Source organism: Scyliorhinus canicula, unplaced genomic scaffold (assembly GCF_902713615.1).
Source record: "Scyliorhinus canicula unplaced genomic scaffold, sScyCan1.1, whole genome shotgun sequence".
Taxonomy (NCBI): Eukaryota; Metazoa; Chordata; class Chondrichthyes; order Carcharhiniformes; family Scyliorhinidae; genus Scyliorhinus; species Scyliorhinus canicula.
The window spans coordinates 2,680,641-2,699,990 of record NW_024055461.1 but is presented as its reverse complement, the minus strand read 5'-3'; the positions used below and the strand labels follow the sequence as shown (position 1 = coordinate 2,699,990).

The 19,350-nt window shown below is 49.9% G+C and overlaps 1 protein-coding gene, 1 long non-coding RNA gene and 1 pseudogene across 2 annotated transcripts in view; all 3 read right to left on the bottom strand.

Moving 5' to 3' along the window:
* Positions 1-19,350, bottom strand: part of LOC119959603 (zinc finger protein 774-like) — a 1,152,970-nt gene that overhangs the window by 88,359 nt on the left and 1,045,261 nt on the right. The gene's annotated exons all lie outside the window — the stretch shown is intronic.
* Positions 1-19,350, bottom strand: part of LOC119959619 — a 38,286-nt pseudogene that overhangs the window by 17,491 nt on the left and 1,445 nt on the right.
* Positions 7,985-17,483, bottom strand: LOC119959630. Its single transcript, XR_005459248.1, has 2 exons — positions 17,148-17,483; positions 7,985-8,778 (listed from the first exon to the last, which is right to left on the bottom strand). It is a non-coding gene; the product is annotated as an uncharacterized LOC119959630 (long non-coding RNA).

The following is a 19,350-nucleotide window of genomic DNA, read 5'->3' as shown; positions in this document are numbered from 1 at the left end:
GCTGGATGGCATATGTTTTAATGTAAGGGATCTTACGAATAATAGAACATTACAGAACAGGCCCTTCGGCCCTCGATGTTGTGCCGAGCAATGATCACCCTACTTAAACCCACATAACCCGTATACCCGTAACCCAACAATCCCCCCATTAACCTTACACTACGGGCAATTTAGCATGGCCAATCCACCTAACCCACACATCTTTGGACTGTGGGAGGAAACCGGAGCACCCGGAGGAAACCCACGCACACACGGGGAGGACGTGCAGACTCCACACAAACAGTGACCCAGCCAGGAATCGAACCTGGGACCCTGGAGCTGTGAAGCATTGATGCTAACCACCATGCTACCGTGAGCCTGGTGAACTGTCGGCGTTCATTAACACATGGAAGTAGGATATTATTGCTGATACATAGATATGGTTGGGGGAGGGGAAGGACAGTCAGCTCAATATTCCGAGGTATAGAATTTTCATGTGAGATGGGGGGACGGCGTAAAAGAGCAGGCGGTGACGCAACATTAACCAAGGAATCAATCACTGCAGTGAGGAAGGATGATATCTCAGCACGCTCCTCAACCTAAACATTATAATGGGGTCAATCGCATGATGGCAGTGTACGATAGGCCCCAAAACAGTCAATGAGAGATAGAAAAGCAGACATGGAGAAAGATCTCAGGAGGCGCGTGTGACTGCCTCCACCTGCCAAAGAGCTGTAATAACTAAAGGAAGGACAATCCTGGCGGACTGCGGAGATCTATGATATCTGAGGGACATTAGTGCACCTATCAGTGAAACCAAAAATGATCGGTTCCTTCTCATTCATAACAGTTCTCCATTTACACAGACACGTAGCTGGATCCGGCAGCTTGTAGTCACCAATGATTAAATCCTCAGCCTCGGGCACACGATGACTGAAAAGTCAAAACCTCCCCAGACGAAAGATTAGTGTTATAAATGTTGAGGTTTGTCTTATCCTTCCCTTAATTTACCCTATTTACATTCTGCCGCCCTCTGGCTCGGCTTGTGGTGCCCCATCCCGCCCCTCCCTGCCCTCCTCTCCACCTCCCGCACCCCCCCGTGTTCCCCCCCCCTTTCTCTCCCCGTCCTCCCATTCTCTTTACTTCCCTCGTCAACGTCGGCTGTGTTTCCCTATGATTGCCTGGGAGACGGGGGGGGGGGGGGGGGGGGGGGAAGTTTGCCCACCCTCCCACGTTGTTCCCTTTTGTGTCCTTCCGGCCTTTTCTCCTCTTCCCCCTCCCCAGATTTTCGGCGGGAGCAGTGTGCAGGGGTCTGTCGGGAAGGTAAGTTTACCTCTTCAAAAACTTACCTTTAGAGCTGCAGGAAGTCGGCGGTGGGGATTTGCGGGAGAATTTGTTGGTACCTGTATATCAGTTGGGCGGTTGCTAAACCAGAGACACTACACTTGTAGTGTCCCCCACCCTTCCACATCCTCTAACCTATAGGGTTGACTGAATAACAGGTAAGGTCTTCCTTTCTTTTTCTTGTTTTATCTAGAGGGGATGGCTGGGAAGGCAGTACAATGTTCCTCCTGCAGAATGTTTGAGGTGAGGGACGCTGTCAGTGTCCCTGCTGATTTCACCTTTGGGAAGTGCACCCATCTGCAGCTCCTCAGAAACCACATTAGGAAACTGGAGCTGGATGAACTGCGGATCATTCTGGAGGCAGAAGTGGTCATAGATAGAAGTTTCAGTGATGTAGTTACTCCGAGGAATAAAGATAGGTGGGTGGCGGTGAGAGGGACTGGGAGGAAGCAGTCAGTACAAGGATCCCCTGTGGTCGTTCCCCTTAGTAACAAGTATACCGCTTTGGATACTGCAGGGGGGGACGTGGTGATGTTGCAGGAGACCCACCTTAAGGTAACAGACCAGGTTAGACTGAGGAAAAGCTGGGTCAGTCAGGTGATTCATGCAGGGCTAGTTTCAAAGACTAGAGGGGTCGCGATCCTGATCAATACCAGGGGTAAGCCATGGGGTACAGGTGTCTGGCACAGAGTCTGTCCCTGTTGCTCAGAAGGGAAGGGGGGAGGGACTTCTGGTGGCGGCGATGATCAGCTAAGCCGCACGTTCAGCGGCTCCCGCGGAGAACGGACTTTGGGGCTCTTTTCACCCCAACGGAGCTGCAGCGGCGAACCCCAACGGGGGAAGAAGGCAGGAGTTGACCCCGACGGTCCCATGGTCCGGACCAGGAGCACGGCAGGAAGAAACCCGAGGAAAGTGTTTCTGAAAAAACGGGGGCAGGAAGAAAAAATGGCGGCTGGCGAAGGCCTCGAGGAGCTGAGGCAGTGGGCCCAGGAGCAGCAGGCGATTCTGCTGCGCTGCTTCCAGGAGCTGAAGTTGGAGCTGCTGGAGTCCCTGAAGGTAACCAACAGGGAATTGATGGAGACCCAGACAGCCCAGGAGGCTGCGATCCGGGAGCTGCAGCAGCAGGCATCCGAAAGGGAGGATGAGGCCGTGGCCATCGCGGGGAAGGTGGAGATGCACGAGGCGCTCCATAAAAGATGGCAGGAGCGGTTCGAGGAGCTGGACAACCGGTTGAGGAAGAAGAATTTGCGGATCCTGGGCCTCACAGAGGGGCTGGAGGGGTCGGACCTAGCGGCCTACGTGGTGGTTATGTTAAACTCGCTGATGGGGGCTGGGTCCTTCCAGGGACCCCTGGAGTTAGAGGGGGCCCACAGAATTCTGGCTAGGAGTCCCAAGCCGAACGAGCCGCTGCGGGCGGTGTTGGTGAGGTTTCATCGCTTCGTGGATCGTAGTGTGTGCTCCGGTGGGCCAAGAAGGAGCGGAGCAGCAAGTGGGAGAACATGGAGGTGCGGATCTTCCAGGACTGGAGTGCAGAGGTGGCGAGGCGGAGGGCCGGGTTTAACCGGACGAAGGCGGTGCTCCACAGACGGAGTGTGAAGTTCGGCATGTTGCAGCCGGCGCGTCTGTGGGTCACCTATAAGATCGGCACCACTATTTTGAGTCCCCGGAGGAGGCGTGGGCCTTTGTGCAGGCCGAGGAATTGGACTCAAACTGAGGGTCTAGGATGGGGGATGTTGTATAATATTGTAATTGTATTTGCTTTTGCTTGGTTTAGCATAAGAATGTCGTACTGTTTTTTCTATAGGGGTTTTTAAGCAGGGGTCAGGTGGACGGGTGCGGGCAGAGGGGTAAACGGGGAGTTTGGGGAGCTGGTGGGGGGGACTGACAATGGGAGTGGCCCTGGAGGAGGTGGGGCCCGGCAGGGCGAAAGCGCGGGCTTTCGGCGAGTTTCCCGCGCTGTGAGATGGTGGGGGCGGGGCGGGGCTGAGAAGCGCGGGTCATTGCTGGTTGTTTTCTTTTCCGTGCAAGAGCGGGGGGAGGGTGGACTCGTTGACGGGCACAATGGAGAGGGGCAGTCCCACGTTGGGAGGAGCCGAAGGTAGGGTAGGAGTCGCTGGGGTCAGCAGAAGTTAGCTGGCTCACGGGAGTGCTGTGGAGGGAGGGGCGCAGCTAGGAGGGGTCCTAGCCTGGGGGGGGGGGGGGGGGGGGGGGGGGGGGGGTACCGGGTTGCTGCTGAAACGGTCAGGAAGGAGCTGGAGGGCGCAAGGGGTGCTGGGGGGTGAGGGGGGGGGGAGAGTTGCCGCCATGGGAAACTGGCAGAGCGGGGGACGCTGGCCGGGGGTGGGCAAGGGATGGGGTATGGCTAATCGGCAGGGGAAGGGGGCAGGGAGCCCTCGGATCCGGCTGATAACTTGGAATGTGAGGGGGCTGAATGGGCCGGTCAAACAGGCCCGAGTATTTGCGCACCTGAAGGGACTGAAGGTGGATGTGGCCATGCTCCAGGAGACACACCTGAGAGTGGCGGACCGGGTCCGGCTGAGGAAGGGGTGGGTGGGCCAATGTATTCCACTCAGGGCTGGATGAGAAGAGTAAGGGGGTGGCGATCCTGGTGGGGAAGAAGGTGTCGTTTGAGGCGTTGAAGGTGGTGGCTGACAGTGGCGGGAGGTACGTGATGGTGAGTGGCAAGCTGCAGGGGGAGCGGGTGGTGTTGGTGAATGTCTATGCCCCAAATTGGGACGATGCGGGGTTTATGTGGCGTATGTTGGGCCGCATTCCGGACCTGGAGGAGGGGGGCCTGATCATGGGGGGGACTTTAACACAGTACTGGATCCCCCATTGGATCGATCCAAGTCCCCGACGGGTAGGAGGTCGGCGGCGGCTAAGATGCTGAGGGGATTCATGGAACAGATGGGGGGGTGGACCCCTGGAGGCTTGCGAGGCCAAGGGCCAGGGAATACTTGTTTTTCTCCCATGTACATAAGGCCTACTCGAGGATTGATTTTTTTGTCCTGAGCAGGGGGCTGGTGTCGAGGGTGGAGGATGTTGAATACTCCGCCATTGCCATTTCGGATCATGCCCCGCACTGGATGGACCTCGGGCTGGGGGAAGAGAGGGACCAACGTCCGCTCTGGCGCATGGAGGTGGGGCTGTTTGCAGATGAGGAGGTGGCCGAGAGGGTTCGGGGGTGTATCGAGAGGTACCTCAAGGCCAATGATAACGGGGAGGTTCGAGTGGGGACGGTCTGGGAGGCACTGAAGGCGGTGATGAGGGGGGAATTGATCTCCATCCGAACCCATAGGGAGAAGGGGGAGCAGAGGGAGAGGGAGAGACTGATAGGGGAGATGGTGAGGGTGGATAGGAGATATGAGTAGGCTCCAGAGGAGGGATTGCTGGGGGAGAGGCGTAGCCTTCAGGCCAGATTCGACCTATTGACGACCAGAAAGGCGGAAGCTCAGTGGAGGAAAGCACAGGGGGCGGTGTATGAATACGGGGAGAAGGCGAGCAGGATGCTGGTGCACCAGCTCCGGAAGCGAGACGCGGCCAGGGAGATTGGGGGAGTGATGAATAGAGCTGGGAAGGTGGTGCGGAGGGGGGTAGATGTCAATGGGGTCTTCAGGGACTTCTATGGGGAACTGTACCGGTCTGAACCCCCGGTGGAGGGGGGTGGAATGGGGCACTTCTTGGACAAGCTGCGATTCCCGAGGGTGGAAGAGGAGCAGGTGGAGGGACTAGGGGCGCCGATCGAGCTGGAGGAGGTGGTCAAAGGGATAGGGAGCATGCAGTCGGCGAAGGCGGACGGGTTTCCGGCGGAATTCTATAAAAGTATTTGGACCTGTTGGGCCCTCTGTTGGTCCGGACCTTCAACGAGGCAAGGGAGGGGGGGGCTCTGCCCCCAACTATGTCACGGGCACTGATTTCCTTGATCCTGAAGCGGGACAAGGACCCTCTGCAATGTGGATCATATAGGCCGATTTCGCTGCTGAACGTCGATGCTAAGCTGCTGGCAAAGATCCTGGCCACTAGAATAGAGGATTGTGTGCCGGGGGTCATTCATGAGGACCAGATGGGGTTTGTGAAGGGAAGGCAGCTGAACACAAACGTACGAAGGCTCCTCAATGTCATTATGATGCCGGCTGTGGAAGGGAAGGCGAAGATAGTGGTGGCATTAGATGCGGAGAAGGCCTTCGATAGGGTTGAATGGGAGTATTTGTGGGAGGTGTTGGAGAGGTTTGGGTTTGGGGAGGGGTTTATCCGGTGGGTGAGGCTGCTCTACGATGCCCCGATGGCGAGTGTAGCCACAAATAGGAGGGGGTTGGAGTGCTTTCGGCTGTACCGGGGGACGAGACAGGGGTGCCCCCTGTCCCCCTTGCTCTTCGCGTTGGCAATTGAGCCCCTGGCCATGGCATTGAGAGAGTCAGGACAGCACAGTGGCGCAGTGGATTAGCCCTGCAGCCTCACGGCGCTGAGGTCCCAGGTTCGATCCCGGCTCTGGGTCACTGTCCGTGTGGAGTTTGCACATTCTCCCCGTGTTTGTGTGGGTTTCGCCCCCACAACCCAAAGATGTGCAGGCTAGGTAGATTGGCCACACTAAATTGCCCCTTAATTGGAAAAAATGAACTGGATACTCTAAATTTATTAAAAAAAAGAGAGAGTCAGGGAACTGGAGGGGCCTGGTGCGGGGCGGGGAGGAGCATCGAGTGTCGCTGTACGCGGACAACCTGTTTCTGTATGTGGCGGACCCGGTGGGGGGAATGCCGGATGTGATGAGGATTCTTAGGGAATTCGGGGGTTTCTCGGGGTATAAGTTGAACCTGGGCAAGAGTGAGGTGTTTGTGGTACATCCGAGGGATCAAGAGGAGGGGATTGGTAGGCTCCCATTGAAGCAGGCAGGGAAGAGCTTCAGGTACCTAGGGGTCCAGGTGGCGGGGAGCTGGGGGGCCCTGCACAAGCTCAACCTCACAAGGTTGGTGGAGCAGATGGAGGAGGAGTTTAAGAGGTGGGATATGTTACCGCTGTCACTGGCGGGGAGGGTGCAGACGTTAAGGTGACGGTGCTCTTGTTCCTGTTCCAGTGCCTCCCCATCCTTATCCCGAAGGCCTTTTTTAGGAGGGTCAACAGGAGTATCACGGGATTTGTGTGGGTGCATGGGACTCCGAGGGTTCGAAGAGTGTTCCTGGAACGAGGCAGGGATAGGGGGGGGCTGGTGTTGCCCAACCTCTGTGGGTACTATTGGGCTGCCAACGCAGTGATGGTGCGTAAGTGGGTAATGGACGAGGAAGGGGCAGCATGCAAGAGGATGGAGGCGGCGTCTTGTGTGGGCACGAGCTTGGAGGCGCTAGTAACGGCGCCGTTGCCGCTCCCTCCAACGAGGTATACCATGAGCCCGGTGGTGGTGGCTACCCTCAAAATTTGGGGGCAATGGAGACGGCACAGGGGAGAAATGGGGGGCTCGATGGAGGCCCCGATACGGGGGAACCATCAGTTTGTCCCAGGGTGCATTGATGGCGGATTTCTGGGCTGGGACAGGGCAGGGGTTAGGAGGTTGAGGGACCTGTTTGTGGAGGGGAGGTTCGCGAGTTTGGGGGAGTTAGAGAGGAAGTTTGGGCTCCACCCGGGGAACATGTTTCGGTACATGCAGGTGAATGCGTTTGCCAGGCGGCAGATGGAGGGGCTCCCCTTGTTGCCCCCACGTGGGGTACGGGACAGGGTGCTCTCGGGGGTGTGGGTTGGAGGAGGGAGGATTTCGGACATATACCGGGGAATGCAGGAGGTAGACGAGACCTCGGTGGAGGAACTGAAGGGTAAATGGGAAGAGGAGCTGGGTGAGGAGATTGAGGAAGGGACGTGAGCGGATGCCCTGGAGGGAGTGAATTCCTCCTCTTCCTGTGCGAGGCTTAGCCTCATACAGTTCAAGGTGCTGCATAGGGCCCACATGACTGGGACAAGGATGAGTAGGTTTTTCGGGGGCGAGGACAGGTGTGCTAGGTGCTCAGGGAGCCCAGTGAACCACGCCCATGTTTTGGGCGTGCCCAGCGTTGGGGGAGTTTTGGAAGGGGATAGCAAAGACGGTGTCGAGGGTGGTGGGATCCAGGGTCGAGCCAGGCTGGGGACTCGCAATTTTTGGGGTTGCTGTGGAGCCGGGAGTGCAGGAGGCGATAGAGGCCGGGGTCCTGGCCTTTGCACCCCTAGTAGCCCGGCGGAGGATCTTGCTCCAATGGAAGGATGCGAGGCCCCCAAGGGTGGAGGCCTGGATCTCGGGTTCATTAAATTGGAGAGGGTGAAATTTGCCCTGAGGGGATCAGTACAAGGGTTTTTCAGGCGGTGGCAGCCTTTTCTGGACTTCCTGGCGGAACGGTAGGGAAATAGGCCGGCAGCAGCAGCAACCCAGGAAGGGGGGGGTAAGGATTGGGGGGAGGGAGAACTGTGCACATGGGTTTGTGGAGGGTGCTATCTCTTTCCCTTTCATTGTCTGGGAGCTCTTTTGTTTTTTTTTGTTTTTTGTTTTTGTTCTTTCCTTTTGTTTGAAGTTGCTCTTGAAGCTGGGGGGGGGTATTGTTCATGGGGTGTTACCGCAGTTGTTTGTTGATAGAGTTAAGATGTTTATATTTTGTATTTTGTAAAAATTTCAATAAAAATTATTTTAAAAAAAATCAATGTTCACTACTGAATAAACTTCAATTTAATTTTTTTTTGCGATGAAATCAATACATAGTTATTATAAAAAAGATACAGAATGTGAAATGGCTGCAGAAAGGCACATTTTAAAGGTATAAAAGGGCTTCCTTGACCTTATTACTAAAGCCAGTGAATACACAATGAAAATAACAATTTATGGGCAGCAAGGTGGTGCAATGGGTAGCACTGCTGCCTCACAGCACCGAGGCCCTAGGTTCGATCCCGACCCTGGGTCACTGCCATGCGGAGTTTGCAAATTCTTCCTGTGGTTTTGTTGTTCTCACCCCCACAACCCAAAGATGTGCAGGGTAGGTGGATTGGCCACGCTAAATTGTACCTTAATTGGAAAAACTGAATCGGGTACTCAAAATTTTTTTTTATAATGAAAATAAATTTTAAAACTAAATGTGATTACACATGCGCATTTACAGCTTCCTACATTACAACAGTGAATACTTTTCAAAAGTACTCCATAGGCTTTAAAACACTTGAGGAGGTCCAGTGGGAGTGAGAGGTTTCATAGAAATGTACATTTATTCGAATTGTCCACAAACGAGGATATATTACACTCGGTGTCCTCACCAATTTATTGATAAAGGTTGAGTCTTACTTTTGTATAATAACCACGTCATTGACACCATTTTGTGAAATTCCAGACACACCATATGCACAATTATTTGTTGTAAAACACAGCGAGTTGTTGTGATTTGGAATGCACTGTCCATAAATGGTGCTGAAATCTCATTGGACTGTAACTTCCAAAAGGGAATTTGGTACATTCTGTAAAAGAAAACAAACTAGTCAAACTCTGGGATTAAATGGGTCGCTGTACAAAGAGAGGCATGGGAAAAATGGGCCAAATAGACTCCTCTGCGCTCTAGCTGCCTTGTGTACATGTAAAGCGAGTGGTAACAACCTGGAACCTACTGCCTATGAGGGTAGGAGATGCAGAGATGATGGAAGGATTTCAATAGGAAATTGGACAGGCACTGAGAGAAATAAACACACAGGGATTCGGGGATAGAACGGGGCAATGGACAGACTGGCTTCCTCCACAGAGAGCCGACACGGTCCCAAAGGGCTGAATGGCCTCACTCCCCACCCTCCAGATGCTGTGATCTCAGGAGAGAAATTCAGCTGCTCCAGTCACTCCAACTAACTGGAGTCCCTCATCCCTGGTGCCATTCTCGTTAATGTCCTCTACACCCTCTCTAAGAACTTCACGTCTTTCCTAAAGTATGGACCCCATATATAGGGTTCCATTCTGGAGGGATAGAATTGAAAAGCACGGAGGAAACGTTCAACTTGTTTAAAACAATGATTCAACGTCACTGGGACCACTGTCAACATTGGTGATCTCCATTTAGAAAAAGGAAATAGAGGCACTGGATAAGGTGCAACAAAGATTCATAATATACAGAACTGAGAGCATTTAACACTTGGGAAAGGCTGGGGCTGCTTTTTTATGGAAACGAGAAGACTGACGGGTGACCTGATGGAGGTCTTTCAGATTATGAATGGATTAGCACGGTGGCACAGTGGTTAGCATTGCTGCCTACGGCGCTGAGGACCCGGGTTCGAATCCCGGCCCTGGGTCACTGTCCATGTGGAGTTTGCTCGTTCTCCCCATGCCTGCGTGGGTTTTACCCCCACAACCCAAAGATGTGCAGGTTAGGTGGATTGGCCACGCTAAATTGCCCCTTAATTGGAAAAAAATAATTGGGTATGCTAAATTTATAAAAAAAAGATTATGAACAGATTCAATAATCCAATAGGAATTTCAATAGACACCTCTTTACCCAGCGAGTGGTGAGAATGTGGAACTCACTAACATAGTGAGTGGTTGAGATGAACAGCATGAATCCATTGAAGGTAAAGCTACATACATACATGAGGGAGAAAAGAATAGGAGATGCTGCTGGGGGGGGGGAGAGAGAGAGAGAGAGATATATATAGAGGGGTGGGTGGAGGCTCATGTGGAGCATAAATACTGACACAGACCATGGCTAGCCTCAGCCGGTATGGGAATTTAACCTGTGCCGTTGGTGTCACTCAGCACGAAGCAGCCATCCAGCCAACTGAGCTAACCGATCCCGGTGTAAATCTGTACTAATTCCTTAAGCATTACTGAATGCCTGTCTCCCACCATACTATTTAATGTAGTTTCCCAGTGCACCACAGATAACTTGCCCCTCACACCCGAATAAATTTCTTCTGTGACAAACACCAAGATAAATTAAACAAAAGAACCATGTAACCACCATAGCCCATCTTCATGGCCATGTGGCATGATTTGGGGGGGTTTCCAAACATAAATGGGAATGAAACATCTTCTAACCTCCAAACACACTTTCACTCTTTGATCCTTGTGAAATGTGAAACCAGATATTCGTAAGAAGGCTCAGAGAGAATCAGCCCATTGGAGACGAAGTACAAGTACAGGAGCAGGAATATCTTGCTATTACTACACAGGGCCGTGGCGAGGCCATACCTGGAATATTGTGAGCAGTTTTGGTCTCCTTATCTGAGGAAGGATGTTCTTGCTCTAGAGGGAGTACAGCGAAGGTTTACCAGACTGATTCCTGGGATGGTGGGACTGACGTATAAGAACATAAGAACTAGGAGCAGGCGTAGGCCATCTGGCCCCTCGAGCCTGCTCCGCCATTCAATGAGATCATGGCTGATCTTTTGTGGACTCAGCTCCACTTTCCGGCCCGAACACCATAACCATTAATCCCTTTATTCTTCAAAAAACTATCTATCTTTACCTTAAAAACATGTAATGAAGGAGCCTCAACTGCTTCACTGGGCAAGGAATTCCATCGATTCACAACCCTTTGGGTGAAGAAGTTCCTCCTAAACTCTGTCCTAAATCTACTTCCCCTTATTTTGAGGCTATGTCCCCTAGTTCTGCTTTCACCCGCCAGGGGAAACAACCTGCCCGCATCTATCCTATCTATTCCCTTCATAATTTTAAATGTTTCTATAAGATCCCCCCTCATCCTTCTAAATTGCAACGGGTACAGTCCCAGTCTACTCAACCTCTCCTCATAATCCAACCCCTTCAGCTCTGGGATTAACCTAGTGAATCTCCTCTGCACACCCTCCAGTGCCAGTATGTCATTTCTCAAGTAAGGAGACCAAAACTGAACACAATACTCCAGGTGTGGCCTCACTAACACCTTATACAATTGCAACATAACCTCCCTAGTCTTAAACACCATCCCTCTAGCAATGAAGGGCAAAATTCCATTTGCCTTCTTAATCACCTGTTGCACCTGTAAACCAACTTTCTGTGACTCATGCACTAGCACACCCAGGTCTCTCTGCACAGCGGCATGCTTTAATATTTTATCGTTAAAATAATAATCCCGCTTGCTGTTATTCCTACCAAAATGGATAACCTCACATTTGTCAACATTGTATTCCATCTGCCAGACCCTAGCCCATTCACTTAACCTATCCAAATCCCTCTGCAGACTTCCAGTATCCTCTGCCCTTTTCGCTTTACCACTCATCTTAGTGTCATCTGCAAACTTGGACACATTGCCCTTGGTCCCCAACTCCAAATCATCTATGTAAATTGTAAACAATTGTGGGCCCAACACAGATCCCTGAGGGACACCACTAGCTACTGACTGCCAACCAGAGAAACACCCATTAATCCCCACTCTTTGCTTTCAATTAATTAACCAATCCTCTATCCATGCTACTACTTAACCCTTAATGCCATGCATCTTATTCTTATGCAGCAACCTTTTGTGTGGCACCTTGTCAAAGGCTTTCTGGAAATCCAGATATACCACATCCATTGGCTCCCCGTTATCTACTGCACTGGTAATGTCCTCAAAAAATTCCACTAAATTAGTTAGGCACGACCTGCCCTTTATGAACCCATGCTGCGTCTGCCCAATGGGACAATTTCTATCCAGATGCCTCGCTATTTCTTCCTTGATGATAGATTCCAGCATCTTCCCTACTACAGAGGTTAAGCTCACTGGCCAAAAATTTCCTGCTCTCTGCCTACCTCCTTTTTTAAACAGTGGTGTCACGTTTGCTAATTTCCAATCCACCGGGACCACCCCAGAGTCTAGTGAATTTTGGTAAATCATCATTTGTCCATCTGCAATTTCCCTAGCCATTTCTTTTAGCACTCTGGTATGCATTCCATCAGGGCCAGGAGACTTGTCTATCTTTAGCCCCATTAGCTTGCCCATCACTACCTCCTTAGTGATAACAATCCTCTCAAGGTCCTCACCTGCCATAGCCTCATTTCTATCAGTTTCTGGCATTTTATTTGTGTCTTCCACTGTGAAGACCGACCCAAAAAACCTGTTCAGTTCCTCATCCATTTCCTCATCTCCCATTATTAACTCCCTTCTCATCCTCAAGGACCAATATTTACCTTAGCCACTCTTTTTTGTTTCATATATTTGTAAAAACTTTTGCTGTCTGTTTTTATATTCTGAGCATGTTTACTCTCATACTCTATCTTACTCTTCTTTATAGCTTTTTAGTAGCTTTCTGTTGCCCCCTAAAGATTTCCCAGTCCTCTAGTCTCCCACCAATCTTTGCCGCTTTATATGCTTTTTCCTTCAATTTGATACTCTCCCTTATTTCCTTAGATATCCATGGTCGATTTTCCCTCTTTCTACCGTCCTTCCTTTTTGTTGGTATAAACCTTTGCTGAGCACTGTGAAAAATCACATGGAAGGTTCTCCACTGTTCCTCAACTGTTCCACCATAAAGTCTTTGCTCCCAGTCTACCTTAACTAGTTCTTCTCTCATCCCATTGCAATCTCCTTTGTTTAAACACAAAACACGAGTATTTGATTTTACCTTCTCACCCTCCATCTGTATTTTAAATTCCACCATATTACGATCGCTCCTTCCGAGAGGATCCCTAACTATGAGATCATGAATCAATCCTGTCTCATTACACAGGACAAGATCTAGGACCGCTTGTTCCCTCGTAGGTTCCATTACATACTGTTCAAGAAACTATCGCGGATACATTCTATAAACTCCTCCTCAAGGTTGCCTTGACCGACCTGGTTAAACCAATCGACATGTAAATTAAAATCCCCCATGATACCTGCTGTACCATTTCTACATGCATCAGTTATTTCTTTGTTTATTGCCTGCGCCACCATAACGTTACTATTTGGTGGCCGATAGACTACTCCTATCAGTGACTTCTTCGCCTTACTATTCCTGATTTCCACCCAAATGGATTCAACCTTATCCTCCATAGCACCAATGTCATCCCTTTCTATTGCCCGGATGTCATCCTTAAATAACAGAGCACCACCACCTCCCTTACCATCCACTCTGTCCTTCCGAATAGTTTGATACCCTCGGATATTTAACTCCCAGTCGTGACCATCCTTTAACCGTGTTTCAGTAATGGCCACTAAATCATAGACATTCACGATGATTTGTGCCATCAACTCATTTACTTTATTCCAAATACTACGAGCATTCAGGTAAAGTACACTTATGTTGGTTTATTTACCTCTGTTTTGAATCTTAACATCTCCAGTTTTAGTCCTTTTAGTATTACTGGGCGTATTCACTGAGCTCCCCTCAGTCACTGTACCTTGTACTGTCGCATGAGAGATTGAATCAGTTAGGATTGTATTTGCTGGAGTTCAGAAGAATGGGGGGGGGGGGGGGGGGGGGAATCTCATAGAAATCTATAATATTTTTACAGGACTTGACAGGGGAGATGCAGGAAAGATTTTCCCGATGGTGGGAGTGTACAGAACCAGAGGTCGCAGTCTGAGGATACGGGGTGGACTATTTAGGACAGAGATGAGTAATTTCTTCATCAGAGAGTGGTGAGCTTGTGGAATTTGTTACCACAGGAAATAGTTGAGGCAAATACATTGTATGTTTTCAAGAAGCAGTTAGATATCGCACTTAGGGCGAAGGGGATCAAAGGATGTGGAAGGGAAAGCGGGATTAGGCTATGGAGTTGGATGATAAGCCATGATCATAATGAATGGCAGAGCAAGCGCTAAGGGCCAAATGCTCTCATCCTGCTCCCATTTTCTATGTAATCCCTTCCCACACTAAGAGCAGGTGAATGGCTTCTCCCCAGTGTGAACTCGCTAGTGTGTCTGCAGGATAAGCTGGCACCCCTGATGGTGCAGATGTTGAGGAGGCGATAGGGAAGGGGGTGTTACCACAAACTTTGGGGCAGGCATTGGTTTCCCTGTTGCCTAAAAAGCTAAGGATCCGACGGAGTGTGGGTCGTATAGGCCCATATCACTTTTAAACGTGAACGCAAAGGTATTAGCGACGGTACTGGTAGGTAGGCTGGAGAAGTGCCTCCTGAAGGTGATAGGTGAAGATCAGACGGGGTTTGTGTGAGGGAGGGAGCACTTTTCAAACGTTAAGAGGGTATTGAATGTGGTTATGGCTCCGGCAGAGGGGAAGGAAACAGAGGTGGTTGTGGCAGTGGACGCCGAGAAAGCATTTGACCAAGTAGAATGGGGGCACTAATAGCAGTTCTGGAGCGGTTTGGGATTGGTCCACGATTTGTGGACTGGGTAAAGCTACTGTATAAGGAGTCTGCATAAAAAACATCAACTCGAGATACTTTTCTCTCCACCATGGGACTAGGCTGAGATGTCCTCTTCCCCCCCCCCCCCCCCCCCCCACCCCGCCTCCCTGCTGTTTGCACTCGCGATTGAGCCATTGCATGAAGACGTTTGGGGTATGGAAAGGGATAGTGCGGGGGGGGGGGGGGGGGGGGGGGTGAATAGAGCACAGGGTGCCCTTGTATGCTGATGACTTGTTATTATATGTGTCGGAACCAAGTGTGTCAGGAGGGGGAATATTGGAGCTGCTTCGGGTGTTTGGGTCTTTCTCGGGGTACAAATTAAATCTAGACAAGAGTGAGTATTTAGTAGTGTTTAGGCCGGGGGTGTGGGCAGGGGTGGGGGGGGGGGGCTGCCATTCCGTAGGGCAGGGATTCACTTTAGATATCTGGGGGTGCAGGTTGCTCAGGATTGGGGGGGGTCACTGGAGGGTTGGTTAAAATGAACACGTTGGCGTGATTTCTGTTTAGTTTCCAATGCCTGCTGATTTTCCTGCCAAAGGCATTTTTTTGGAGAGTTTTAAGGAATAATTTTCTGCAAGTGGAAACATAGAACATAGAACATAGAACAGTACAGCACAGAACAGGCCCTTCGGCCCTCAATGTTGTGCCGAGCCATGATCACCCTACTCAAACCCACGTATCTACCCTATACCCGTAACCCAACAACGCCCCGCTTAACCTTACTTACTTTTTTTTTATTAGGACACTACGGGCAATTTAGCATGGCCAATCCACCTAACCCGCACATCTTTGGACTGTGGGAGGAAACCGGAGCACCCGGAGGAAACCCACGCACACAGGGGGAGGACGTGCAGACTCCACACAGACAGTGACCCAGCCGGGAATCGAACCTGGGACCCTGGAGCTGTGAAGCATTTATGCTAACCACCATGCTACCCTGCTGCCCTAATCTTCTCCATGTCCACTCTACCCAGGCCTCGCAGTATCCTGTCAGTTTTAATAAGATACCCCCAACGAGTACTGACCCAGAGTACTCAACCGTTCCTCATACGACAAGCTCTTCATTCCAGGGATCATTCCTGTAAACCTCCTCTGGACTCTTTCCAAGTCCAACACATCCTTCTTAGATACGGGGACCAAAACTGCTCATAATACTCCAAATGGAATCTGATCAGAGTCTTATATAGCCTCAGAAGTACATCCCTGGTCTTCTATTCTAGCCCTCTCGACATGAATACATTGCATTTGCCTTCTCAACTGCTGACTCAACCGGCACGTTAACCTTTTTTAAACATTTTTTTTCCGTAAGTTTAGAGTACCCAATTCATTTTTTCCAATTAAGGAGCAGTTTAGCGTGGCCAATCCACCTACCCTGCACATCTTTAGGTTGTGGGGCCGAAACCCATGCAAACACGGGGAGAATGAGCAAACTCCACAAGGACAGTGACCCAGAGCCGGCATCGGACCTGGGACCTCGACGCCGTGAGGCTACAGTGCATCTGCACTTTAACCTGAAGAGAATCGTGAGCAAGGTCTCCCAAGTCCCTTTGTGCTTGTGATTTCCTCAGTATTTTCCTATTTAGAGAATAGTCTACGCCTCCATTTCTCCTTCCAAAGTGCATTTGGAAACCTCACATTTTTCCACATTATATTCGATCTGCCACTTCTTTGCCCACTCTCCTAGCCTTGCTCAGCATTGCTTCTTTTTCTGATCACTTCAAATGAATGCCCGCTGTTTATAATCTTGCCCTAAATATGACTTGCTAGATCAAACATCTATTGCAGATCCTTAGTTTTTATGTGGTCAAGTGCCTTTCCATTTGAGATCTGTTCAATAAAGTTATTAGAATTATTTGTAGCTAGGGCAGCACGTGGAGCAGTGGTTAGCACTGGGACTACAGCGCTGAGGATCCGGGTTTGAATCCCGGTCCTGGGTCACTGTCCGTGTGGAGGTTGCACATTCTCCACGTGTCTGCATGGGTTTCACCCCCACAACCCAAAGATGTGCAGGTTAGGTGGATTAGCCAGGCTAAATTGCCCCTTAATTGGAAAAATAAATAATAATAATTGGGTACTCTAAATTTTTTTTTAAAAAAAGGATTATTTGTAGTTTCCCCACCAATCAGTTTTGTCCAGAATCCTGAAGTGACCTTATTTCTATCGGGAGTTAACTGAAGTGTGTTCCTAACCTCTCATTATCTAAATTTCCATTCACCACTTTTCTGTCCACCTGACCCAGTCCATGGCTTTCTCCCTCATTGTCTGAAACACATCAGCAACTTTTGTATAATCCTGGTGTGTACATTTCAGTCTAAATTATTGATATAAGGGCAACACGGTGGCGCAATGGGTTAGCCCTGCAGCCTCACGGCGCCGAGGTCCCAGGTTCGATCCCGGCTCTGGGTCACTGTCTGTGTGGAGTTTGCACATTCTCCCCGTGTTTGCGTGGGTTTCGCCCCCACAGCCCAAAGATGTGCAGGGTAGGTGGATTGGCCACGCTAAATTGCCCCTTAATTGGAAAAATTAATTGGGTACTCTAAATTTTTTTTTTAAATTAAAAAAAAAAATCATTGATATATACCGGAAAACTGTGGAGCCCCACTGGAAACAGACGTCCAGACATCATTCAGTCCTGGATGTGACCAACAGCAGCAACAACAGCTGAATCCAAATCCTGCTGTTGCCTGTGAACTTGCTGATGTCTGTTCAGGTTGTTTGACTGAGTGAGTCTCCTCCCACACACGGAGCAGTTGAACCTCTCCCAAGTACCGCTCTCACTTTTGGGTGACACAGTAGCTCAGTGGTTAGCACACTTGCATCACAGCTCCAGGATCCCAGGTTTGATTCCCGGCTTGAGTCACTGACTGTGCGGAGTCTGTGCGTTGTCCCAGCGTCTGCGTGGGTTTGCTCCGGGTGCTCCGGTTTCCCCCCACAGTCCAAAGATGTGCAGGTTAGATGGATTGGCCAAGCTAAATTGCCCTTAGAGTCCAAAAAGGTGAGGTGGTGTTATGGGTTAGGTCGGAGGTATGGGCTTAAATAAGGTGCTCCTTGCAAGGGCCGGTGCACTCAATGGGCCGAATGTCCTCCTACTGCACTGTAAATTCTATGATTGTGTCAGTGTGAGTGCGTTGGTGTCTCAGTAAAATCATTTTTGTTTTAAAACTCTTCTCACAGTCATCACATTTAAAAGGTCTCTGGTCAGAGTGAATCTGATGGTGAATCCGGAGGTTTGACAAATCATTAAATCCCTTCCCACATTCCAAACAGGTGAACGGCCTCTCCCCAGTGTGAGTGCGTTGATGGAACAGTTAATTCCTTCTACGTTTAAAGCTCTTTCCACAGTCAGCACAATTAAAAGGTTTCTGATCAGTATGAACAAGTTGGTGTGTCTGGAGGTGGGATGACCGAGTGAATCCCTTCCCACACATGGAGCAGGTGAATGGCCTCTCCCCAGTGTGAATGCGTTGGTGTGTCAGTAAATCCTTTCTGCTTTTAAAGCTCTTCTCACAGTCAGCACATTTAAATGGTCTCTGATCAGTATGAACAAGTTGGTGTGTCAGGAGGTTGGATGACCGAGTGAATCCCTTCCCACACGTGGAGCAGGTGAATGGCCTCTCCCCAGTGTGAATGCGTTGGTGTGTCAGTAAATCCTTTCTGCTTTTAAAGCTCTTCTCACAGTCAGCACATTTAAACGGTCTCTGATCAGTATGAACAAGTTGGTGTGTCAGGAGGTTGGATGACCGAGTGAATCCCTTCCCACACGTGGAGCAGGTGAATGGCCTCTCCCCAGTGTGAATGCGTTGGTGTGTCAGTAAATCCTTTCTGCTTTTAAAGCTCTTCTCACAGTCAGCACATTTAAACAGTCTCTGGTCAGTATGAACAAGTTGGTGTTTCAGGAGGTCTGATGACTGAGTGAATCCCTTCCCACACACGGCGCAGGGAAATGGCCTCTCACCTGTGTGAACATGCTGGTGTTTGATGAGGGTCGATGACAGAGCAAATCCCTTCCCACACACGGAGCAGGGAAATGGCCTCTCACCTGTGTGAACATGCTGGTGTTTGATGAGGTTCGATGACAGAGTGAATCCCTTCCCACACACGGAGCAGGTGAATGGCCTTTCCCCAGTGTGAATACGTCGATGAATTTCCAATTCAGATGGGTAATTGAATCCCATCCTACAGTCCCCACATTTCCACGGTTTCTCCATGGTTATTGACAGGTTATCAGGAGTAGGTGGGATACAGATTTGACGTCACTGTCAGATCAGCCATGGTGTTATTAAATGGTGGAACAGGCTCACGGGACTGAATGTCCTATTGCTGCTTCTTGATTCCTTTGGTGCGTATGCCCTTATGTCTTTCCAACTTGGATATTCAGTTGAAGCCTGAGTACGGTGTCTCCCTGATGTAAATGCTGCAATTGAATTTCATGCTGTGTGATTGGTTAAAGCTCAGTTCCAGCTAACTGTGGAAAATTTCTTAGATGTCTGTGTCTTGGTGCTTTTCCAATCACAGTGATTTTTGAAATTTATTCCAAAAGGCAAAACAGACAAACATTTCTCCTTCCACGTTGAAAGGCCGGTCCTGTGACTCTGTCAGATCTCAACATGATGTTTGCATCTGCAAATATTCTGTAAAAGGAGATTACATTGAATTATTGTGAATATATAAGACATAAACAGGCCATTCTGTCACAGATTCTGCTGCTGTCAATACTCGGCACACATCTCCGACTGTCCCACCTATCAAATCTCAGCCTTTCAGCTGATTTTCGATTCCATTTT